We start from the raw sequence: 27,153 nt of genomic DNA on the forward strand, positions 1-27,153 counted from the left end.
CAAGCTGGTCACTGTGGCATGAGAAAATTGAGTTAGGGAAAAAGAAGCAGATTAGGTCAAAGAGGTGAAATGGGAGGGAGGTCATGTAGATGTTGTAGGCTACTGTGATGAGTTTGACTTTTACTCTGGAAGACAGGAAGACAACCATAAAATTTGGGCCATTAGAGTGAAATAATTTGTCTTTATTTTAAAAAGGATCACTTTGCCTCCTCTGTTGGAATAGAATGTGTATGTACTGGAGAGTGGTAGTGGATAGACAGCTATAATGGAAGCTGGGAGACAAATTAGAAAGCAACTGTTTTCTCCCAAATTCATTCCCTGCCTTTCCTCTAATTACATCTGTATCTTAGAGGTCTAATCCTTAAAAAATATATTTCCCAGATTCCCTTGCTAATTGGTTTCAAACTAAATTTAGTCAAAAAGAAGCATTGTCATGAAGTTCAGGGCACCAAGAAGGGACAAGCTGGGGCATTGCTCCCTCTCTCTGATTGCTTTGGGTTGTGCCTGTGGCGACTGCCACATGTGCCCCATGGCCAGTCCCTGCTGGGCAGGCTACTGTGATTGCCATTTGTATTGGGTGATCTCAGCTTTTGGTTTCCCATGATACCATCTCTAGGGGTAGCAGCTGGCTATAATAACTAATGTCTGGATTATCCTAACTCTTCTGTTTGTTCTTTCAGGTATTTAACAATGTTGTGACTAATTGGCTTCTATTATTTCCCTAGAGTAGGTTCTGTTATTACCCTGGAATATGTTTGTAATAGAGTGGGCTATTACAATCATCTAGGATAAAGATAATCGTGGTTTGGAATAAGGTGGTAGCAATGGAAGTGATGAGAAGTCATTAGATGCAGAATATATTTTATAGATGGAATGTGATAAAATAAAAAATAAACTGGACTCTGGTTTCCAGCATATAGTTCCAAAAGACTGAAATTGAAATTTGTGGAGTAATAGGGTATCTTTTGTATGCTAATGAGAAGAGTGGCGGTTGGGGGCCCCTAGAAAGCTTCAGCATGAGGGCTAGTCACCAGAAAAACTATGACATGATTAGAGGGCTAGAACTTTCAGCCTCACTCCTTGACCTCTGAGGAGAGAAGACAGGCTAGAGATTGAGTTCAATCACCAACGGCCAATGATTTAATCAATATCATGCCTACATAATGCATTCTCCATAGAAACCCCTAAACCGTGGATTTCAGAGAGCTTCTGGGTTGGCCAACATATCAAGAGAGGAGCTGTGAGGTGGGCAAGCCTGAAGAGGGCTTGGAAGGTCCTGTATCTTCCCCCTTTTCTTTGCTTTATGCCTCTCTTCCATGGGCTGTTCCTAAGTTGTATCTTTTATATAGTCAAAAAGAGTTTTGATATAGGTTGTATGAGTGTTATAAGATAAATAAAAGTCAAAAATGACTCTAGTGTTTTTCCTGAGAAATTGAAAATGGCATAATTATTATTAACTAAGATGAAAATAATGTAAATAAAGCAAGTCTATGCTGGGAGAGATTAGGGGTTCAGTTTTGTACATGCTGTGTTTAAGATGCCCATTAACTACCTAATTGGAACTTTTAAATGATCAGTTGTGTATATATGCATCTGGAGTCAGAAGTCCAAACTAGAGATATAAATTTAGGAATCAACAGCTTTTATTGTTGTCTATTCAAAGTTATGAGACTAGATGAGATCATTCCAGAAAGTGAACATATATAAAAGAGAGATTACCAAAAGTGAATGAGGACTCCATTTACTATACCTTCAATTATTTAAAATCTTATAAATTGGTGCTGTCCAATAGAACTTCCTGCAGAGACAGAAATGTTCTATATTTGCACTATCTGAAATAGTAGCTGTATTAGTTTTCTATTTCTACCACAACAAATTGTCTCAACTTTAGTGGCTTAAACAACAGTAATTTATTATCTTATAAGTTCTGTAGATCAGAAATGCACCATGGTCTCACTGGGCTAAAACCAAGGTGCCAGCATGGTTGCATTCCTTTTTGGAGGCTCTGGTGGAGAATCTGTTTCTTTGACTGATCTAACTTCTAGAGCCCATTTGCATTCCGTGGCTTGTGGCTCCCTACCTGCATCTTCAAAGCTAGGAAGGCATGTTGAGTTCTCACAGCTCATTACCCTGATCTTTTCTTCTGTCTTCCTCCTCCACTTTAAGTATCCTTGTAATTAGATTGGAACCCTTGTGGATAATCCAGGATAGTCTTCCCATCTCAAGGCCCTTAACCTTAATCACATGTATAAAGTCCCTTTTGTCATGTAAAGTAACATATCCATAGGTTCCAGGATTAGAATGCATACATTTTTGGGAGGCCATTACTTTGCCTACCAGCATGACCACTATCACCATATGGTGATTGGACATTTGAAACATGGCTAGTGGAATTGAGAAACAACATTATTTTATTTTAACTAATTTAAATGGAAATGGAAATGCATATAGATAATGGCTACCTTATTGGATAGCACACATCTAGAAGAATAGGAGAGTAAATAGACTAGGGACATGTGGTATGATCACAGACCAACATTAAGAGCCTATGTATGATTTGTAGTTATGAATTTTAAGTAAGACTTTAGCATAGTTGTATTTCTACAGCCATGTTAACTACTGATGGCACTCTATATTAATCCATTCTCATACTGCTATAAGGACATACTTGAGACTGGGTAATTTATTTTAAAAAAGAGGTTTAATGGACTCAGTTTCATATGGCTGGGGAGACCTCGCAATCATGGTGTAAGGCGAAGAAGGAGCAAAGGCACATCTTACATGGCAGCAGGCAAGAGAGCATGTGAGGGGGAATGGCCTTTTATAAAACTATCAGATCTCATGAGAACTCACTATGACAAGAACACCATGGAGGTAACCACCTTCATGATTCAATTACCTCCCACCAGGTCCCTCCTATGACATGTGGGGATCATGAAAACTACAATCCAAGATGAGATTTGGGTGGGGACACAGCCAAACCATATCACACCCATAAAATTGCCTTGAAGATACATTATCAAAAAACGATAATTATAAACCAAGGGAGATAAAGGTTTTGCATTTAAGAAACAGTGATGAGCAAAGAGACCAGAAAAATTTCTCTTAACTCTAAATAATTATTGAGGCTACCACTCCAAAAATTAATATAATTTTTTTTTTAGATGAAGTCTCGCACTGTCACCTGGGCTGGAGTGCAGTGGCGCAATCTCGGCTCACTGCAACCTCTGCCTCCTGGGTTCAAGCAATTCTCCTGCCTCAGCCTCCCAAGTAGCTGGGATTACAGCCACCCGCCACTACACCCAGCTAATTTGTTGTATTTTTAGTAGAAATGGGGTTTCACTATGTTGGCCAGGCTGGTCTCAACTCCTGATCTTAGATGATCCACCCCACCTCAGCCTCCCAAAGTGCTAGGATTACAGGTGTGAGCCACTGTGCCGAGCCCAAAATATCTTAATTAGATGGGGTTTTGCCATATTGGCCAGTCTGGTCTTGAACTCCTGACCTTGTGATCCACCTGCCTCAGCCTCCCAAAGTGCTGGGATTACAGGCATGAGCCACTGTGCCTGGCCATATAATTTTTAAAAGAAGATTCATTAAACAAAGGATCCACAATATAATAAAAAATTCCAAACTATCAAAAGCCAAATGATTAATTCTTGACACTTAGGAAATAAATGGATTGATTATTTTGTTCCGAATTTCAGAACAACCAATAAAATAAGAGAAATAAGATACAGAATTTGCAAATCATTAGAAAGAAGTAACAAAGTTATAAACAGGGAAGTATTTTTAAATGACACTTGAAAACCCAAACAAAAGAAGACATAACACACGATGGCAGCAAAAAGTTTAAACATATTATGATTACAATTACGATTAGATAAGTTCCCCTGTCAAAGACAAAGAACAGTAATTAGTTGTTTATAAGAACTACACTTAAATCAAATGACACACAAAGGTAAAAATTGAACAAGGCAATGAGAAGCAAAACAATACCCAGAAATAGATTTCAGCAGAAGTGGGAGTCATTCTTTCCAGTATAGGTTTGAATTCACAATACCTGCAGGGCCTGAAAAAGCTCAAATTAAAATTTAATGTAAAGTGGTCTCCAATTAGTAGTTTCCCAAGATGCCTTGCAGAAGAGGCAATACAAATTCATTCTTTTTTTCTTTTCGCCACAAGGTGGGTGTCATTGTGACTGGCTGCTACCTCCCCATGAGTCTTCTAAAATAAAACCTGCAAATTCACATCTTCCCCATGCTTCCAGAGAATGCATATTCTTCCTTTGAAAAAAGAAAACCAGGTATGGTTGCATGTGCTTGTAGTTCTAGCTACTCAGGAGTACTCAGGAGGCTGAGGTAGGAGGATCACTTAAGCCTAGGAGTTCAAGTCCAAGTCTAACCAAGACATATGGAGACCCTCTTTCTGGGGAGGGGAGGGAAAAAGAGGGCAACACCTAGGGAAACAGATTTAGGTAGAGAGGGACAATAGAATTCTCAATTTATAACAAGGAAAAAAATGACTACCAGACATTTGTAAGACGTCAATAGCACAAAAGAGAAACACAACCAGATTATAATTTTTTGGTCAAAGGTCTATAAAACGCTGGCTAATTCTGAGGATATGGTGCAAAAAAATATGATTTTGTTAACCACAACAAAAAGAAAGGTAAGAAATGCTAGGAGAAAGCTAAAAGCTCCATACTAAAATAATGGTCCTAATATTAAGCAAAGTAAAATGTGGTATGATTTTGAGTGGTCAGCAGAGTGTAAGAATAAATAATCTATTTGCACTTGATACTTTCAGCTGTCACAGAGGTCATAGAATTGGGCTTATTGAGAAGGAAAGGTAAATGCTAGTACACTACTTGGCTCAGAAGTGAACAAAATTGCAGTTTGCTCAAACAACTCTATAGGAAAAAGTCTAATAATCTGATGTAAAAATGGGCAGAAGATTTGAATAGATATTTCTCAAAAGAAGACATATGAATGGCAAACAGACATATGAAAATGTACTCAAAATCATTGATCATCAGAGAAATGTAAATCAAAACTACAATGAGATATCATCCGACTCCAGTTAAAATGGCTTTTATCCAAAAGTCAGGCAATAACAAATGCTGGTAAGGATGTAGAGAAAAGGGAACCCTTGTACACTGTTAGTGGGAATGTAAATTAATACAATCACTATGGAGGACAGTTTGGAGGATCCTCAAAAAACTAAAAATAGAGCTACCATATGATTCAGCAATCTCACTGCTAGGTATATACCCAAAAGTATATTGAAGAGACATCTGCACTCCCATGTTTGTTGCAGCACTGTTCATAATAGCCAAGATTTGGAAGCCACCTAAGTGTCCATCAACAGATGAATGGAGAAACTGTGGTACATATACACAACGGAGTGCTATTCAGCCATAAAAAAGAATGATACTCTGTCATCTGCAACAACATGAATGGAACTGGAGATCATTATGTTGTTAAATAAGCCAGACACAGAAAGACAAACATCACATATTTTCACTTATTTTTGGGATATAAAAGTCAAAACAATTAAACTCATGGAGATAGAGAACAGATAGACGGTTACCAGAGGCTAGGAGGAGGAGTGGTGGGGGGGAGTTAGTGATGGTTAATTGGTACAAAAAAATGGTTAGAAATAATAAATAAGACCTAGTATTAGATAGGACAACAGGAGGACTATGGTCAAAAATAATTTATTTGTACATTTCAAAGTAACTAAAAGAGTGTAATTGTATTATTTGTAGCACATAGGATAAATGCTTGAGGTGACGGATACCCCACTTACCCTGATGTGATTATTACACATCGTATGCCTGTACCAAAAGATCTCATGTACCTCATAAATACATACACCTACTATGTACCCACACAAATTAAAAATTAAAAAAATTTAAAGAAATTACAGTTCGTTGGTTTTGAATATTTGACCAAATTTTTTACTAAGCACAGATAGATTGAATATAATTTTATTGTCCTTTTGACATTATGATAATGAAGGTATCTACACAGAAGTCTGAGATGAGAAAAAAATGATATAATATCCACCTACTACATAGTGGGTAGTTTATATACTAAAGTTATTGTTATGAGAAAGAATGGCTTAGGAATATTATTTAAAATTATTAAGGAGTGTTAAAAATAAAATACCAAGTGTAAAAATGACAAAGGCAAGAAGAAACAGTATATAATGTGAGTAAATTTTAATCTTTCCAAGAGAGGAGACAGTACATAATGTCTAAAATTGTTAAACCATAAAATAGAAATATAGTTATTTTATTCATAATTAAGGAGATAACTACTATAGCACGAAATCGTGCCAAAAATGGTTGCCTCTGGGAAATGTGATTATAGATATTATAATATTTTGGACTGTAAAAATCTGCTTTTAAGACTGAGGAAATACAAATAGGACAATATTTATTTGAAATTTGTATCCTCAGGGAGTGTAAAGAAATTAATGTATCCACAAAATAATAATAGCTGCTATTTGAAAACATAGTTTTCTTGAAAGTTAAAATAGTAATAGTCTTCTAAAAATTTTGTTAGTTTTGGTTTTCTCTTTAATCTGAGTTATGTAGAAAAGTGCTTATTTCAAATTAGGTAGGCTTATTTTATTCCTTTTTCTGTCTTTTTTCTATCAACTAGTGTTTTATTGTGTTCAGAAAATGCCATGCATTAAAAGACTACTTTTGAGAATTTCTAGAGATTTTCTTTGTTACTAAAGAGATTTTTGTAATTGTTACATGGGATTTTAAAAAGAATGTAAATTATCCTTTTTGTCAAGTATAATGATTTCTGAAACCTAGCTGTGTCAGAATACTGTATAATACTGTAATAGTATATTGTTTTTGGCTATGTGTACTTATTTCTTAGAGTGGTATGTTAAAGCCTCGACCTTGTGACTTTGTTTATTTCTCTCTCTACATCTAAACATTTCCAAGACACGTTATTTGCAATACCAAGACCATAACTATTATGTATTTAATCAAAATAAAATATTTCGGCTCTCTATAATTCACCTTGAACTTTATTTTGTTAAATATAAATGTTGTCGATTATACAACATTTCATTATCAATCCCTAGACACATTTCTAATCCACTATAATTGTTTTAAAATAAAAGGAGAAGGGAAGGTTGTAGTAAAACCCTCCCCAAACTCCTCCTCCATAAAAGCAATGAGGATACTGGCAAAAAAAAAAAAAAAAAAAAAAAGTCAAAATCAACTTTTTCAGAACTCTGGAAACTAACTGAAGCCTTTCAACAATCTGAGGAACTTTTATTTTAGAAAAATAATTGGATCTTGGTAACAATGAGCTTTGTGGTGCTTGAACTTACTTTATGCCCATTCAAATTCATGATATCCTTTAAGACCAATAGATTTACACTCGCAGTAACTGAGAAACAACAGCCTAGCAGTCACTGGATGGGAAGAAGGGTTTAGAAATCACCCAAATCCACATGTGAAATGACCATTTGACCTGTGTGGAAGCTACCTGAAAAACTTCATTCTCAAGGTTTATTATTATTTTATTTAGTTAGTTATTTAGAGAAAGAGTCTCACTCTGTCACCCAGGCTGGAGTGCAGTGACATGATCATGACTCACTGCAGCCTTGACCTCCTAATTTCAAATGATCCTCCCACCTCAGCCTCCCAAGTAGCTAGGACTACATGTGCTTGACCAACACCTAATTAATTTTTTGTGTTTTTAGAGACAGGAGTCTTGCTATTTTGCCCAGGCATGTCTCAATTTCCTAGCCTCAAGTGTTCCTCCCACCTCAGCCTCTCAAAGTGCTAGAATTATAGGTGTGGCAGGTTTATCTTTATTTGATAAAGGCCTGACTTAGAGCTTTCTCTGTGAGAATAGCCAAATTCCCAGGTGTGTGTCTAAAGCAACTATTGGTAATTGTTTAACAAGACAGCTTCCTTAAGCAGAGATCCCATTTAGGGCTAATAAGTGGCTAAGAAACTTAAAAGGAAAAACTGGGGAATGAAAGGACTTTAGAGGATATTTAAAAGCTCCACACATTCCTGGGAATCTAGAAGGCCACATGCATGTGCAGGACTCTGAACATGTACAGAAAACACTGGAGAAGGTCTTAATTGCTCACCTATGGCTGACCTTTAGTTGCTGTAAAATCAAAAGTAAAGGTTAAGGCAGAACTGTAAGTTATCTGAAGTGTTGAAGATGTTCCTGAACATAAACACAGAGTCGGTCAGCAAAGGCTGTGAGACTTATTGGTCTAAGGTATGTAAGGAGATCCCTGTCCGATCGCTAGCTGATGACTAAATTAAAGAATACAGACTTGACAGAATTAGTCCAGGAAATCACAAATAAATAAAAGAAAAATAAACAAAGAGAGGCACAACAAATAGCAACAGTAGCAAGTCCTAGAAGCCTTATTACCATCTGATTTCCAGAGTTGCCACAATATGTTTATTTTAAATGCTTCACTTTTCAATAAAAAATCTTGAGATACCCAAATAAATGAGATAGATGTATGCCCTTTATATATGGTGTTGGGGGGCAGAGGTGGAGGAATAAATAGTCAATAGAAACTATCCCTGAGAAAGGCTACTGGACTATTAAGACCTTGTACTTACTAGTCAAAGATTTTAAATCAGCTATTATAAATATCTTTGAGAACTAAAGGAAACCATGTTTAAAAAATTAAATAAAAATATGAGACTATCTCAAATAGAAAATATCAATAAAGTGGTAGAAATAATTTTAAAGTAGAAATAATGCACTTAAAAATTAAAATAAATGATATAAAAATTTTACTAGAAGGACTCAAAAACGGATTTGAAATGGGAGAAGATGGAATCAATGGAGCTAAAGATAGATCAATTGAGATTATCAATTCTAAGGAACACAAAGAAATATGAATGAAAAAAGTTGAGCAGAGCCTCAGGGATATGTGGGACATCATCAAGCACACCAACATAGGCATAATAAAGTCCCAGAAGGATTGGAGTGAAAGAAAGAGGCAGAAAGAATATCTGAAGAAATCGTAGTATGAATTGTTTCCTATTTGATAAAAAACACTAATTTGCACATGCATGGAGATTAAGGAACTCAAAATAGAATCAACTAAAAGGGATCCACACCTAGACAAATCATAGTAAAATTGTCAATAGCCAAGGACAAAGAGAGAATTTTGAGAACAACTCATCACCTATAAGTGATCAATAAAATAACTTTCTATCTGAAACCATGGTGGCCAGAAATGGAATAACATTTTCAAAGTGTTGTAAGAAAATCATTGCCAACAAAGAATTATATACCCAAATAAATTTTCCTGTGAAAATAAAGAGAAAATTAATTCCCAGACAAAAATTCTGAAAAATTAATCCCTAGCAGACCTGCCCTAAAAGAATTACTAAATGGGGCTTTCTAGGCTGAAATGAGAGATACCAAAGAGCAACTTGAATTCACATAAGACACAAGAATTACTGTTAAAATTAACTACATAAATAAATATAAAAGACATTATAAATATATTTTTGTTAGTAACTCTTTTCTTCTGTCTGATTTAAAAGGCAACTGCGAAAAGCAATAATTATAAAAAAGTGTTGATGGGCTTATAATGAATATACCAATAATTTAAACTGATTTTACATTTAAAAATTATTAATGAATTTATTTATGGATTAAATGTTAATGCAGAAATTAGATTTCCTCATCTTTACATGGGATATTTATAGAAAGAGACATATATATCACAATTAATAATAAACTATCAAATGTTTCCCATTAATATTAAATAAAACAAGAATTGTGACTACCATATTGCTGTTATCATTCAGTATTTTTCTGGATTTTCTAGTGCATTCAGTCAGACCAGTAAAAGAAAAATAAAGAGAGATATAATTATTACATAGGAAGCCACAAAGCTGCAATTATTTTCAAACAATGATTTAAAAATACATGTTTATTAGAAAATAATTTTAGTGAAAACCCCCCAAAAGTTAGTGCTAATAGCTTAGGTAGGTGAATTGACAAGACATTAGCTAAATATACAAAACCCAATAGTTTTCATATACACAAGTCATTACCAACCAGATAATACTGAAAAACAAATATGTAACTCACAATAGTACCAAGTGCATAAAATATCTATGAATAAATAGGAGCCCAGAATGAAATATTTGCATCCTATGTAGTAGATTAAGTATTAATAAACATCCAGTAGAAATCAGCATATCAGGAAAATATTACTTGTAAGTCAATAAGATAAAAGACACAATACAGTAGCAAAAAAGCAGAAATATACAGGCAAAATTTCTTAGATTAAATAATTGATACTGAACAATAAACCACTTTAAAAGTTATAAAAGATTATCAAGCTTGTAAATAAACCAGATCCCATTCCGGGTATAGTTATGCAGTTCAATATGGTAAACACTAGTCACATGTGGCTTTTTAAATTTAAATTAAATAAAATTAAAAATTTAATGTCTTAATTGCACCACCCAAATTTCAAGTGCTCAGTAGTCATATATAGCTAGTGGCTACTATATATAGCTAGTGGCTACTATAGAACATTTACATCAATGCAGACAATTCTACTGGGCAGAACTGGTCTACGAGATTTAAATTAGTTATGTGGGAAATGGGCCCTGGTTCACTATTGGTGGGAGCGTAAATGTGTCCAGCTTTTATAGAGAGAAATGTGGCAATATATGTAAAAGTTAAAAATGGATTAAGAACATTATTTTCTAGTGAGCTATCATCATTTTTGTACATATGTACAGAAAGATAATAAAAGTTCACTCATAACATTATTTTATCATGCATAGCAAATAATTGAAAATATTCTAAATAACATTGACAAATATAGTTAGCTAATTTACATAACCTATTAAGTGAAAAAGCAAGTAACAAAACAATATAAATAGTATATTATGTGTGTATGTATGTGTGTGCATTTGTGATATGGTGAGACTTTGTGTCCCCACCCAAATCTCACCTTGAATTATAATCCCCATAATTATCATAATCCCCACATGTCAAGGTGGAGGTAATTGAATCATGGGAGCAGTTTCCCCCATGTTGTTCTCATGATAGTGGGTGAGTTCTCATGAGGTCTGATGGTTTTATAAGGGGCTCTTCCTCCTTTGCTCTGCACTTCTTCCTTCTACCTGGTGAGGAAGGTCCTTGCTTTCTCTTCACCTTTCCCCATGATTGTAAGTTTCCTGAGGCCTCCCAGCCATGCTGAACGGTGAGCCAATTAAACCTCTTTCCTTTATAAATTACCCCATCTTGGGCAGTTCTTTATAGCAATACAAAAATGGACTAATGCAATTTGTAAAATCTGTGTGTATTTTTTGTAACTGGAAGAAACAGGCTTTCAAGGATGCTCGATAAACTTTTATAATAGTATTATATAATAGTTAACCTTAGAGAGAGTTGAAATTTAAAAGATACTATCATGTTTTGCTCTTCTGCAGTGTTAGAGTTTTATTCTTTTCATAATTAAAAAAAAGAAGTTTAAAGAAACCGTAGTAGTAGAAGCAGTGCCCTAAGTATTTTTCCCACCATTTTAGAGATTTCATCCATTTCAGAGAAACAGTTAACATTGTCACAAACACTAAGAAAATTATTAGTGTCATACACCCACTTTCCTCAAGTAATGGCTGCAATTCAGATATGGAATTCTGAATAATAAAAAAATATACACACTTCAGAAAGAAACATAAAAAATACTTTTCTATTTTCTAATGTATTACTAAGTTCAGTGAATTCAAATAGAATCCAAACTGTGGCTTGATTGTATCTATACTGAAACAACAGCAATTTTTCATCTTTAACTGTGTGTGTGCTATTAACTTTAAGCCTGATTCATCTCTTGAGGGCTGAGGTGACATACTCATGTAGAGCTATCCTAGAATACAGCCAAGAGCATGGAAGACAAATCTAATTGTTTTTGTAAAAGTGAGAAATATACATATATTATTTTAGCTGGAACTTTCAGTCAACTGGTAGAAAAATTCAAATTTCATTCTAATATCAGAACTTACAGTTAAAGCACTAAAACATATTTATCAGATTCTCCTTTAGTATACACAGATTATTTCTTGTGGGTATGAACATTTTATATCCTATATGTCCCTATCACTTTGCATGTCAATTTTAATAACTTTAGCATGTTTTTGATAAAAGTCACACCTAACATTTACGAATAATTTAGTTTTACTATATAAATAACCATTTCTGTATTTTCTCATTTAAATTTCATTAGTACACTTTCTGGGAAAATGCTGTCTTTGTGCTGTTAATATCATCATGCTGATTAAGAAATACATTGGACAAAACAGTAAAGTAGTAAGATGTATTTCTAAGATGTCTTCTCTTAAACCTTTTCAATATTTCTCTCCCTATTTTATCTACTGTCTTCCTCCCACCATAACTGAAGCGTTCTGTGTTGTTTCCCACTGCAGTGGCCTATGAAGACCAGTTCTTTCTCATCATGGCTTAATGTTTCCTTCTACAGAATTTAGTTATCCCATCTCTTATCATCTCAGAATGTTGGTTTCAGCTAGTTTTCTTTTTGGAAGCAATATAAATAGTGGTAACAAAAAGCTTTCTTTTGAAGTGTTTACATCCAAATGTACTTATGCAACCAATAGGAATAAAAACATAATGACAAAGTTACAGAAAAAAAAAGCCAATCAAAGAGGTAGAGCATTTTGAGATGGGGATGTCTGGGGTCCTTTAAGACATTACCCAAAAGCCTCATTAGCCCTGTATAATATTTCATACTAGATATTCCAATTAGTATGTCTGCAATGTGTTTTATTTATAAATGTTGAATTTTTCCCATTATGTTTCAAAAAAGATGTGATGGATGTATTATTAGCTACAACATTATTCTTTTCTATAGACAGTAAGACCTGATTCATACAACCTCTCAAAGGCATTTCTGTCAAAGAGCAGCAAGAGAAAACTGACAGCAGAAATCCTAAATTCTAGTTACTTATTCAAGCTTGTTCCCAATTTCTTTTTCTTTTCTTTTCTTCGTCTTCTTTTTTTTTTTTTTTAGACGAAGTCTCGCTCTTGTTCCCAGGCTGGAGTGCAATGGCATGATCTTGGCTCACCGCAACCTCTGCCTCCCGGGTTCAAGAGTTTCTCCTGCCTCAGCATCCCAAGTAGCTGGGATTACAGGCGCCTGCCACCATGCCTAGCTAATTTTTGTATTTTTAGTAGAGACGGGGTTTCACCATGTTGGCCAGGCTGGTCTCGAACTCCCAACCTCAGGTGATCCGCCTGCCTTGGCCTCCCAAAGTGCTGGGATTACAGGCATGAGCCACCATGCCCAGCCACCCAATTTCAAGGTTATTTATCAACAGATACTTTCTTAAATTATTACATGAAAGGATTTTGTGAAAATCTATATTAGTATAAAGAATTACAAATACTGCCCAGAAAAAAATAGTCATCTTTGTAAAAGGCTGTAGATACAAAATGCAAGCAACTCCGGAGCTAAAAGAGAAAACGCTACTTGGATGCCAAGGGTCTCTCCTCAAAAATATATTTAAATTTGTGTTATAAAAGCAACCTGTAACTGGGACATCATGTGTTTTTCTGCAGCTCTGCCGGTGACTATGTGTTGCCTAAATCACCCAATATCTTTGGGCTTCCTTACATCGTTTGTGAAGTGATGGAGCTTGAATAATAGAATTTCTAAAGATTCTCTCAGCTGAACCATTGTTTGAGTGGAGATTCCTCTCCCTCTCAGTCTAGATTTAAAAAAATTGAACTGTTTGAGCTAATTGTAGATTCACACACAGTTGTACAAAGTAAGACAGAGAGATCCCATGTACCAGCTACCCAGTTTCCTCTAGTGGTAACACAAATATAGTGCACAAGTATAGTATAATATTACAACCAGAATACTAGCATTGATTCAGTTAAGATAGAAAACAGCTCACTATTTAATTTCTTAGTATTAATCAGGAAAAGGTAGTATAATTTTTGACAGCTTACTGTATGGAGTGTTTTACATGCTTTATGTCATTTAGTTCTAATTATACACCACTTTAAAGATAAGGCTCAGCTAAAAGCAGAAGAATCAGGTTCAAGTTCTGCTTGACTTCACAGCACTTACTCTTTCTATTCAGCATGCTGCCCCTGAAAGAGATCGCAAAGATCTTTATCATTGCTTCACATAGCATTACATTGTGCCACATATATCACTAGAAATATATGTACATGATGTGCCTTTGTTTTCCTCAGGAAAACTTTGTTTACAATGTTTTACAGAGGCACAGACCTGGGAAGATTTAAAACATATCCAGGTCTAGGTCACCCCGCCCATCGGTCATTTGGCCAGGATTAAATTTGCAGCATCTATCTTCCAGGCTCCTTTCTTTCTTTTCTGCCTTTTACACGATAGCCTCATTTTCTGAATAATAAATGATGGCAGAACACAGCACAGAAAGAAGGGACACTTTGAAAGGAGTCATTTATATATTCGAAGGGAGGAAAAGTAATTTTACAATCAAATCTGCTTAGATGAGTTCCTTATTTCTATAAAATAAACAAAATCACACTTTTCTATGAAGACATAAATGCAAAATTGAAAACCATGCTGATTAGACAGTCTTCTACCATCCCCTACCAATCTAATAGAGTGCAAATACCAAAGTGTTTCTGAGCCTGTAGGGACTCTTAAACCACTGTAACTTGAGTCCCTTAGAAGTAACACTGGAGTAACAATTAATTTACACAATAAATGTGTATTGAGGGCCTACCAAATGTCAAAGTTAAAATACTGAGTACATATGGTGAACCAGAAATATACAGCTCTTCCGTGATATATATAGAATATAAGTATATATTTATTTCATAATGAATAATTTTATACAAATATAAATTATTATACAAATTAGATTTGCATAATTATATAATTATATAAGTAGACATATATTTGCATGTTATATACATTATGGAGGGGATTCATGAGGCATATAAAAGGGCAACTTAATAGAATATGAGAGTTCAGAGAAAATTTCTTTGAGAATGGAACATCAAACTTGGAAACTGAAGAATGGGAATAACTTCTGCACTTGGACAGAAGCCTGTGGCCTGGGGACTGGTATCTTTTGTGTAGCTAAGTGCTTGCTCATTCACTTACGTGGAAATTATTCCTGGCTGTGCACTGTGTCCTTCTCTGGGGCTGTCAGCTGGAACACTTACACATGGCATGGCCTCTCCATGTGGCCTGGGCTTCCTCACAACATGGTGGCTGGGTGTCAAAGATGAGGAGAGAGAGAGAATGTGAGCCAGGTGGAAGCAGTATCACCTATTATGCTGCAGTGCCCTAGACTAGAAAGCCACTTGGCATCACTCATATTTCATTTTTTTTTAATGTAGTCACAAAGGCTAGCCCAATTTTATGGGGAGGAGAAATAGACTTTACACCTTAATGAGGAGTGGTAATACTGTGAAAGAGCATTAAAACAGCAAAGATTGTATTTTTAGAAATTTTGGGGAAATGTAATCTACCTCAAATAACTATCATAGTTCAAACCTATAAAACAGAGTACAGTTTAGCTGCCACCTTTTAGCCAAGTGAGGAAAAGCTGCAAGTCCATTTTGTAGAGCCACAAATGCAAAACCTAAATTTTAATTCTAGATTTTATGCTCAATAAAAATGCAATTTTCTCATATATATATTTTATATATTCATTTCCACTTGTTCAACTATGTGTCAAATATCAACTATATTTCAATTTCAATCTCTCAGAATTAAGTGAATAAAAGGCAGATTTATAAATAGATTTTATCAAGCATTAACTGTTTTCCACTTTCTGCCACTTTGACCAAAAAATCATTTGCTTTCTAAATGAATTTACTCCATTCACTTTAACCAATGCCCCCTTCGTTTTCTTTTGGTTGTCTCTGTCTGCCACTTTACTTATTACTGTCTGAGAAAACATAATATTATGACTGCAACAAATGTATTCAACTGTCTTAATGGAAAGATTCCCAAGGGAAGATGGATGGGAATAAGCAAAGTGAAAAGAGAAACACCAATGTGGCTAGTGGTTGCGTGCAGGGGCTCTGATTTCAACCACCTGAGTTTGAAATCAAGCTCCAAAATTTGCCATTTGTGAGACTCGATTTACTTAACCTTTTTTTAACTTTGGTTTCCTTTCTGTGACAAAAACGGTTATTATAACAGAGCCAAGCAAATTGAGTTATTTAAGTATAAAACTAAATAAAGCTTATAAACCATGCCCGGTGTTAGGCACATTTAAGCCCTCGGGAAAAGTTAGCTATTGTAGCAAAATTATTTATATTAATAGGAAAGAATGGTACCTAGTTTACCTATCCAATGAAGGTAAGCACGTAGGGAAATGGATATGGGATTATTATCATATGATGTTTCCTCAGACATTCAGCCTTTCAGTACAGTAGGCTTCAGATAGCCCTGGGATAATAAATTAGTATCGTCAGGGATACAGCATGAAGGCCAGTGACATTGGCCTCTCTTGTGTACCTAGACCTCTCATAGTTTCTCCCCACAAATCTGATTGGGTTAGCTTCATTATCATCTACAATGGTCTCTGCATTTCCACCTGGACAGTTACTTTAGCAGTGTCCAGTAGATTGAGGTTTGTTTGCTTTTATCACACTAGCCCAAAAACAGAATTGTTTGTGCTTCAAAGGAGACTATAGGCCTAGCAGGCTCCTAGAATTTTGTAAATTCTCTCTGAAAATAGGCATGTTTGTTCGAATTGAATATACAGCTGGGTTCCTGTAGATCTCAGAGGAGATGGGGAATCTCTTCCTCCACTACCTTTGCCATCACTGTCAGCCATCAAACGTTTGAAAATCACCCCACTATGCTGTAGCTGCTATTGCTTGGCCTCCCGCCCTGATGACAGTTAAAACCTGCATTACTCATCGCTGACTATCTTGCGCTTCTCTTTGGCACCCAACATCAACCTGCTTCACCTCCTTATTTTTTTGACCATCATTCAAGTGTAGACTCTTTTGGGATAAGAGTTGTTTTGTCTTATTCTCCTATCAATAATGCTTTTTCCTTCTGTTCCTTGATCCCGTCTCTCTTCTGATCCTTCTAAACTCCTTCTCTAAGTCCACCATTCCATGATTAATGAGCTCCAGAGATGACTAAACTCTTTGCAAAGTACTTTGCACATCTTGGATTTAAATAAAATTTCATTCTCCCTGAAAGACCTTGATTAACATTTTCTTCTTTCAAGCAAGGCTATGTATTCTCCCATTTCTTACCTCTTAGCATTGACAGGCAGGATTTGAACACTCTGTGCTCTTCATCATCATTTTCAGACCCTTATTCATCAGCCTTCTCATAAAACTGTCATGCATCTTCACGGCTGATGCCAACAAGCTGTATTCTCTTCATCTCTATTATGGCTAAGGAGCAATCCAGGAGATGTTCTACAAATGGTGTTTAATTCTCTACTGCAGATGACATGGTCATGTTCCAGAATCCTTAGGATTTATGCTGTGAAACTCCTACTAGGGTTTGTGAGAAATTCCACACAACATGTGTTTTTCCACCACAAATTATGTATAACAATTTTAAGTTTGAAACTGTGAAGGATCTGAGACGTTACTTCTGGATGAAAGAACACATCATTTATTTGCAGATCATCTCAGCAGTGCCCCAGTTCTCCTTTGGGCAACACAATGAGGGCCAGATATCACCTGAGCATATAGAGGTTTTGCTACAGAAGAGGAATCCGAAAATTATGAGAATCAGAGCTTAAGTAGGGCATCTGGTGCATCTATTCCTCCTCCTCCCTAGAGAAGGATTTTTGCTTTGCAATGTAAACAAATCTTCTCCAGGGAGAGGAAGAGAAAATCTCTAGCTTTTCTTTACCATTTTGAAATATAAGCAAATGGCTCCAGGGAGGATTTATCTTTCAGGTTGCTATTCAATCATCCTTTACTCAGAAATCCTGGATCATGCAGAAATGAAAAATATTAGTTGTTTCACAACACTGTGGTCTGGATGGTACAGTTGTTCTCATAGCAGCCTGAATCTGCTGCAAGGTACTTTTCTACTCTGAATCCTATTCAAATTTGGCTGTATTCCATGCCATCTGCTGAAGGTTAGAGTACTATTCCCAGTGGTGGACTATTCTGTCTCTTGGACCCCAAGATGCTCTGTACTTAGTGGTGGGATGTGTGAGATGCAATAATTTGTCATTTATTTTCAAGGGGATGTCCAAATATTGCCCAGACCTTTGGGACTCTCAAATTTTCCAATGCAGTTGGTCCTGATTCTTCATGGGGTTTATCTCCCATCTCCTGGAAGTCATGTGTTTAACCAAAATCATATTTTATTAACATATTTGCCACTTCTTGCTCATCTAGTCCTATTACATGGTGTTGTCTATATAGTGGATTAATATGATATTCTGTAAATGTTTAGACAGTATACATCTTTTCAGACTATGTTAGGACTGACGACAGAAGAGTTCACACAGGCTTATGGGAATACCATAAAAGTACATTGCTGTCTGTTTCAAATGAATTTAAACTTATTCTGGTCCTTCTTCTTATCAGGAATGGAAATAAAGACATTTGCCCAAGTAATGGCCATACAGCACTCCATGTATTTGAGCCCATGTTAATTATTCCACATCCAGTACAGCAAACAGAATTTATCTGGTTGACTAGTGAACTAATTTGGGATATAATGCAGACCATCGCCTTTGTATTTCTTAAGCCTTTAAAGGTGGCACTGATCTCTGCCATTCTCTTCAAGATACAATATTTTTTTTTATTTACTAACAGCCAGCGGGAAAGGAGTTGGTGAGTTTCAGAGGTTTCCATGTAGCCTTCCTCACTACAATGTATTCTCCCAATCAGGACAGAAACACTTGTGAGAGTTCTAATATCAATCCAGTATATCTACACCAATTACATAGTCAGGGCCAAGATCAGAGAAATGGCCACTGGTTGGTTCTGGGGACCTTGTGGACTCACTGTGTGACAACCCATGACAGTATTGCATGTATTATATACTCTACATTTGTGAGCATTTTAGGCTTAGTCTAAGCCAACTTAGTGTCTAACACTAATATTTTGTATTCCTCTTTTGTGTATGGTTCCTTGTATGAATAACTATAAGCCCCTTTGTAGAAAGACTGTGGGAATCACTTTCCTACATATTTGTCCATTTGCCTGTTCAGGCAGGGTTCTTCCTCCTGAGAACCCAGTTTGCCCTTCAGCTCATATGTTTCAGATCTGAAAATTGTCTCAGATATGGAAACAGACAAACATTTGAAGCATTTCATTAGTCCTGGTGCCCTCGGCCTTTACTTCTGATTTATTTTGGTTATATGAACTGAGCAGTTACATTTTAGGTTACAATCTATCTGCCCTTAGGAAGCTATGTTTTATTAACCATTTCCATGGTGTCCTGTGGTTCAGGACCCCAGATTGTCATGCCAGTCTTGCTGCTCAAACTCATTGCTTTATTTATTTATTTATTTATTTATTTATTTATTTATTTATTTATTATTCTTGAGACGGAGTCTCGCTCTGTCACCCAGGCTGGAGTGCAGTGGCACGATCTCAGCTCACTGCGACCTCCGCCTCCCAGGTTCAAGCAGTTCTCTGCCTCAGCCTCCTGAGTAGCTGGGATTACAGACATCCGCCACCATGCCTGGCTAATTTTTGTATTTTTAGTAGAGATGAAGTTTCACCATCTTGGCCAGGCTGGTCTTGAACTCCTGATCTTGTGATCCGCCCGCCTCAGCCTCCCAAAGTGCTGGGATTACAGGCGTGAGCCACCATGGCTGGCTGCTCATTGCATTATTTGTAACCTCCTTGCTTCGACAATAAAATGCCACCACCTAGTATCTATATTTTGGAATTCTGTCATTCCAAATCATATTATTGGCCCAGTTGTGTAACAGTTGAGTCCAGCTGTGTAACAGAATCTCCTGCTGTTTTTCTTTACCAACAGAGGAAAAGTCACTACTGAGTTTCTCAATGATATTGGTGCCTCTCTCACCAGAGCATAATTTAGCACTTCGGTAAAAGAAGTGTCCTTCAACTCCACCCGTGGAACGTGTTCAGATGGCAGATTTTCTAAGCTTACATTAATATTCACTGTAGCATGCCTTTTTCCATTATCTGCCATTGCAGTTGCTCCATTTATATTTCAGTTACTATGGGCCACTGCTGTCCCCAAAAACCTCGAAGTGAAATCCAACCAGCATATTAGCACAATATCTTGGTGTGCTTGCCAGGTAATTCGACCTGATATTATGGGAGAATACTACTATGTCAATAAACTCCTCATTATTCAGACTTTTGTTCCACCCATCCTCCAGTCTCTTAATCCAGCACCTGCAGGATCTAGTCCTATACATCATTTTCTGGTTGCTACTGGTATATGTTGCCTGGATCATGGAGCTTCTTTGGGATATAGTTCATTTATTCCATTTCCTCCTTTCTGTCTCAGTACTTCACTAGCCAGTTAATGTTGTGGTTTGATGCTACTTATTGGTCTGGTGGTTAGGAAAGGAGGTGTGGCTAGGTTCTTAGGTGGGGTTGCAAGCTAGAGACTGCTGCATTGTCTTCAAACAGGAGGAAAGTGATAGTATTTAGCTGAAAGGAGTTGGACCTTCCTGTAAACCCAGAGAATTCGTGAGGATCTGGGGCTTCAATATTGTCTACCCACATGGCACCGTCGCACTTCTCAGAGTCTCACTTTTCAACAAGAGCCTTGACTTGATGCAGTTGAGAGTTTAGCCTTCTCTGGTGCTCTGCCACTGGCCCTGATCCTCTGTTTTTTTCTGTCTGTCTAAAGCTGTAAAAGACAACAGTTACTTCATATGCTGCCAATGAGGACTTCTGACTTTCACATTTTGCTTTTGAGGTGAGATTAATTACCCTCAACCTTTTGGTGTCTTCCTCCAATGCATCAGTTATGCTCAGCAAGAGCCATCTGATTCCATTGTCTTTATAATTAGTACTTGCCCTGAACCTCTCAAAAGCCTGATGTGTTGTACTAGCCTGTGCAGTTCCATTTTCTGGTGTTTTGTTCCATTTCAAATAAGAAAGCTAATAACCATCAGTGGCATCAAACTTCATTCTATCTTCTTGTTTGATACCTTTCTTCTCCACCAGGCAATATTCAAAATGAGTTGCAAGTACTTAGTTTAGTGTCTAACACAATGTAATTACTCTATTTATTGAAAATATAAATATTAGATTTCTTTTATGGCCTGTGTGATGACTTTCACTAAATACAATAATTGGTTGCTTGTAATATAGTGTAAATAGAATGAAGCTAATTTTAAGGGCTGACATTGGAATTGGGTTCTGTCCACTGGGATGAATTTGATTCACAATAAGAAATAGATCACAGGTAAGCTAACAGTTATTATTGATCTAAAACTGACTTGGTCAGGCCAATCTGATGTGTTGATGCATTGGGGGTCTAATCTAGATGGCTCCAGGCTGCACCCCTTCTGTTCAAGCTTGTTGGAAGTAGACACTAACATTCTTTGAAGAAACCTCTCCACATATTATTTAAAAAGCTACAGTAAGAGCTCTAGGTTAATTTTAAATCGACTGTGTAAACATTACTAGCATCAACAATATTCATCACATGGCAAAGTTATCATGTTTATATACACACACAGGCATATATTTTCCAATAAAATTGAATTGATTATGACTCATAAGGGATACCAGTGAAATTCCAGTAATGCTGCTTCAACCAGTGGAACATAATGGATTCAGTTTTCACAGCCACCCTTATCTCTACTCACAGAAACCTCTGCCTTTCATTCCCAGTGCAATTCCTTTCAAGGCAGCATGGCATGCTATCACAAAGGGAATGTTATTCTAACTTGTTTACATCCTTGAGGGTGAGGGTCAAGGGCTCAAAGTATGTTTTCCTTCTCCCAAAGAAAGGAAGGATGAGGAAAATGGAGTTTTGTGGAGCTCCCTGGTGTTTCCACACATGCCATGTGGCAGTATACAAAACAGCAAGGTTTTCATCTCCTCTCAGACGTCCATGCTTACTTCCTGTCTTGCATGCACTGCTGGTATCTGGCCCAGAATCTAACAGCTCCTCTGAATGTACAAAGGATTCTGTTGTATTTTCTGTCATCTCTGTTCTTGCTTGAGCCCCACTGATGTTACCACAGCTCAGCAGTCAGCTGCTCCCACAATGACAGCCTGTCTCTTCATCTTGCAATTTCCTGTTCTCCATTTTCCACTACCAAGATGCAACAAAGGGAATTCCTTAAAGGAGTTATGTGCTTGCTTATTTTCAGAGGCGGGAGGGGACAAATTTAGCTATTTTTGACCACAGAGGTCTTTCACAAGAGCCACTGAAGTCAGATCTTTCCTCAGTTAACAGTAATCATAAAGAGTCACCCCCCAATTTCTACTGATCACCTCATTATGCCACTATAGGATGGGCAGAAGAGTAACTATGGCTTTTGTTATTTAAATATCAAAAACATTAAGTAGTAATTTGAAGGACTCAGTGTCTTCTTTGCTCCCTTATGTGCCACTTGTATTGTCACTGAATTTCTTGGTAAGTTCTAAATATTAAAAGCAAATACGGCTGACACATGATTACCAACTTTCCTGGAAAACAAGTCAAATAACTTCTTTATTAACTTCATCACGTGCAGTTAGTAACAGAGTAAAATCCTTTAATCTGAGAGCAGTGAAAAAACTCTAATACCAGTCGGGCACAGTGGCTCACATCTGTAATCCCAGCACTTTAGGAGGCCAAAGTCGGTGGATCGCTTGAGGTAAGGCATTCAAGACCAGCCTGGCCAACATGGTGAAACCCCGTCTCTACTAAAAATATAAAAATTAGCTGCGCATGGTGGCGGGCACCTGTAATCCCAGTTACTTGGGAGGCTGAGATAGGAGAATTGCTTGAACCCAGGAAGCAGAGGTTGCAGTGAGCCAAGGCCGTGCCATTGCACTCCAGCCTGGGCAACAAGAGCGAAGCTCCACCTCAAACAAACAAGCAAACAAACAACCTCTCTTAATACCTACTAATGTGCAGAAGGAAACCCCAGCTTATTTCTAAAAAGGCATCGAACCCATATATTTCTAATAAATGCATCAGTATGTAGAAAGGTTATTTTCTTCTTTTTTTCATACAATTAAGTTGTACACTTTCTATAAAATTCAGTGAAGCTGAATGATTACATTTACATTCCAGATTTTGCAAATGCATGGAGTGAAAAAAAATTAAGCCAACTGAGTTGAGATTTTTTAAAAATCAAAGTGCATCCTCATAAAAATAAAATTGAATACATTTTGTAATACTCCTTTTTGTGTACTTCCAAGGAAGACTGAATATGCCTTTTAGGTTTATTGCCCAGTAGGAGGATAACCTGCTTGTAACTGGCAAACAAATATGAAATCTGAAAGATGCAACCATCAACTCTGATAGTCATTAAAACTGATCTAAAACTGACTTATTCAGGCCAATCTGATGTGTTGGGGGTCTAATCTAGATGGCTCCAGGCTGCACCTCTTCTGTTCAAGCTTGTTGGAAGTAGACACTAACATTCTTGGCAGAAGCCTCTCCACATATTATAAAATAATCTCCATTAAGAGCGCTAGGTTAATTTTAAATCAACTGTGTAAACATTACTAGCATCAACCATATTAATTACATGGCAAAGTTATCGTGTTTACATACACGCACATGCATATATTTTCTAATAAAATTGAATTGATTATGACTCATAATGGATACCAATTAAATGAAATCTGAAAGATGCAATCATCAACTTTGATAGTCATTGAAATTTAATTTGCTAAATGATCATACTCATTTGAGTTGTAGAATAACTCTTGGATTAGTGTCTAGTTGTCAAGAGTTCTCCTTTTCTGGAAACTGTCCCTGTTACAGTGAGGTGGGTCTCTACCAGCCGTGGCACTGCTATATGACCTGCTTCACCTGCTGCAGTTGATTGGGTTGATATGGATGCCTTATTTAAGCTGTGGCAATCAGAAGATCCTAGGAATTTAGAAAGTTGAACTGAGAAACCAGAGGCTGGGAGCTTCTGGTAGCTCAGTTTTATTGCAAATGCTAGTGGCCCTGAGGCCTATGAATTCCCACACCTGGAACCTGCTCTGATACCAGCCTATCTGGGACTGGGTCTTTCAGCTTTAGCCTAGCTTTTGTGAGATGTGACAACATCTTCCTAAAAAATATGTTTATTTGTTTAATCTAGCTCCAGTTAGTGTCTGTTATCACCTTAAGTCTACTTTTGTCAGCTAATACCTTAAGTATACCTTAAGCATATAAATATATTTTCACATTATAAACATTAATATCTTTTTACATTTCTCCTGCCTACCAACAAGTGAACAAATATTTTTCTCTGAAAATTTGCAGTCAGATTAAATGTTTGCATTAACCATAATGACACAAAATTTCAAGTATCCCTTCCAAAAATTTCTTATTTAATATTACAGTTTACCAAAATAATATTGCTGAGACAATATGCCCTTAATCTAAATATACAGAAGGTATTCTGTCAAAATATAGTGAACTTAATTTTAAATACATTCAAGTACTATATTTTAGACAACTATATTCTTAGAAAGCTCATTTCTACTGCTCGGTGTACTACATTAATTTTTGATAATTCGGTGCTCTAGCAGTGTAGAAAGATGATTGCTAAAGAACAAAATATTGTAAATATCAGCTCAGCACTTTAAATATTATTGCATGTCTAAAACAGAGCTTTTTTAACAATATAGGTTCCCCAAAATGTTCATAATGTTTTCTTAAATGTACAGTCTCTTGCCCTTTTACAACTGAGGAGTAATATCAGCTTCCATAGCAACACTTAGGCCATATCAAAATAGCATTTTACAAATGAAGAATCAAGTTAGTGATGCCATATCTCATTTACTATGTTGAAAGCCACATATTGAAAATTTTATCTTATTCTATGATAAAGTAGCAGGTATTTTTGTCCTTTGCTCCCTTGAGAGATTGTCAGTTTCCTTGGATCTTGGAAGAAACACATAATATTCAGTCTCATGCTTATCATGAATACTCCATAAAGTTGAATGAAAACGTACCTCTCTGGGAGGCTAATGAAGAACAGATATAGGCAAAAACAAGTTGGTGACGTTAGGAGAGAACTCAGAAGCTAAAATAATATTAGTGGGAATAGAGAGAATGAAAGAAAAATACCAGTTGTCAGCTTAAATGGAATTGGTGGATATAACTGAACAGCTGATAAAATAAAGAGGAAGGAAAAGGACGACCTACAATCTCATTTTCTCTCTAGGTTACAGCTGTGATTTTAGTTGAAATAAAATCTGTTTCCTATTCATTTATAAAGAACATCAGACCTACAGGTTTTTAAAATCACGCTGGAAGCAGTTACAAAGAATGTTTAGGTCTTAGGCAATATGACAATGAAAATTCACTATTACTCAAGTTTAACTAACAGCACCATGTTTGATTCTCTGCTAATGATTTCTTTCTTTTTGGTTTTGGTTGTTTTAACATAGGTTAACAGTGGATTAAACTTCAAATTCTGGTAATCCTGAAGCTAAAATACAGCTCTCGGCTATACTTGTCACATTATACACAATTTTATCAATGACTGTAATTCCTAGAATTTGCAGTTGAAACATTATCTTTTATCCTTTCCACCCCATTTTTGCTGTTCTTAGTTCTATTTTTTATGTGTACTAGCTAACTAGCTAGGGATGAAATAATAAGGATCTTTGGGACAACAAAGCTAGACAAAGTATTCTTTAAAGGTAATTTGCCCAAGCGATTAAGAATATGTGAAGAAGTATTTATCCATTTGGGACCTGCCAGTCAATTTACTTAGCGGTGTGATTATGGTTATTGCTCATTGGAGAACAGCAGGGTTCCAAAGGCACAGTAGCTGTTTTACTCACTAAAAATTGGTTAGTTTGAATTTAATTATAAAATCCTTACTTGATTATCTATCACTCAATGTTTGGTCATAAAGTGCAGTCTTAAATCACCGTTTCTCCAAGCCGTTTCCTTGGACTATCACAGCCATACAACACTGTGAGCTAAGAAAACTTCCTTGGGTAGGCGAGTTTGTGAAACTGCTTATTGTATCACACTCGTGCAGACAAACAATGCTCATTAAAATGTTAATAGCTCTGAAAAATCCTGCAGTATAGAAGTTTAATTTATTCATCAAATTTTTACATATCTGTTTAACTCCCCAGGAACTGGTATTTTATGCAATATATTTTGTGAAAATAAGGTTTTAGTCAGTTATTCTGAGATGCTTCTAGTAATTACACAATATTATTCTTCTTTATATAGCTTCTTAACCTATTCTGGGTTACATCCACTTTAGAAGTGGATGAAGAATATAGATGTTTTTAGTTAGAAAAACCTATGTAGACATATGGACATTAAATTTTATATAAAATGCAAGAAGTTACATCTTATTTAAGGATACTTAAAATCCACCATTGGCTCTATTTTCAGAAAACTTGAACCTTTTGGTTCGCTTACAGATTTAGCTTCCTTTTAGGGACTGTTACCATAAGGTATATTTAGCTGTTGACATCTTAAATTTTGCAAAGTTTTGCTACTGCCCTTTATTTAATGTGAATGTGCCTCTCACCTTTGTCATGGCCCTTTTGAATCAAAGTGTAAGTGGAAAGTTATAGATATTATCAAAGAACCAAGAACGAGGAAGCCAAGGTTGCTTTTCCCTGCTTGTTTGTATTCTAAAATAGAGTATTTAGAACACAAAATCTTAAATGCATTTCTTTAGTGGATAAAGTTCCAAGATATATTAGAATGTCCTTATTCTGTTTATATCACTGATATTTAAAAGTATAACATTGAGTCAGTTGAACAGTCTGTAAAACATTTCTTAGTGCTCTGTTGTAGCCAAAAGAAATGCAGATTATATTTAGTTTGTGTACAGTCTATTTCAAACATATGTATAAGAATGTAGTACTTTTAGCTTTTCTATTACTTTCCTTTTTCTTCTATGCAAGTTAGGATGGTGTAAATACATAAATAGATGTTGCTTTGCAATTTGATTTCATTCTCTGTGTGTATGTCCTAACTGAATCAAAAGGCTTTTTGGAAACTATCAAATTC

General features: G+C 36.1%; 1 long non-coding RNA gene across 1 annotated transcript in view; it reads left to right on the forward strand.

Annotated features, from left to right (window-relative positions):
* Positions 1–27,153, forward strand: part of LOC129143745 (uncharacterized) — a 229,571-nt gene that overhangs the window by 196,518 nt on the left and 5,900 nt on the right. The window contains exon 4 of the long non-coding RNA XR_008547566.2: positions 4,186–4,306. This is a non-coding gene — a long non-coding RNA (uncharacterized LOC129143745). The remainder of the gene's footprint in view (positions 1–4,185; positions 4,307–27,153) is intronic.

The sequence above is a fragment of the Pan troglodytes genome, chromosome 3 (assembly GCF_028858775.2).
Source record: "Pan troglodytes isolate AG18354 chromosome 3, NHGRI_mPanTro3-v2.0_pri, whole genome shotgun sequence".
Lineage (NCBI taxonomy): Eukaryota > Metazoa > Chordata > Mammalia > Primates > Hominidae > Pan > Pan troglodytes.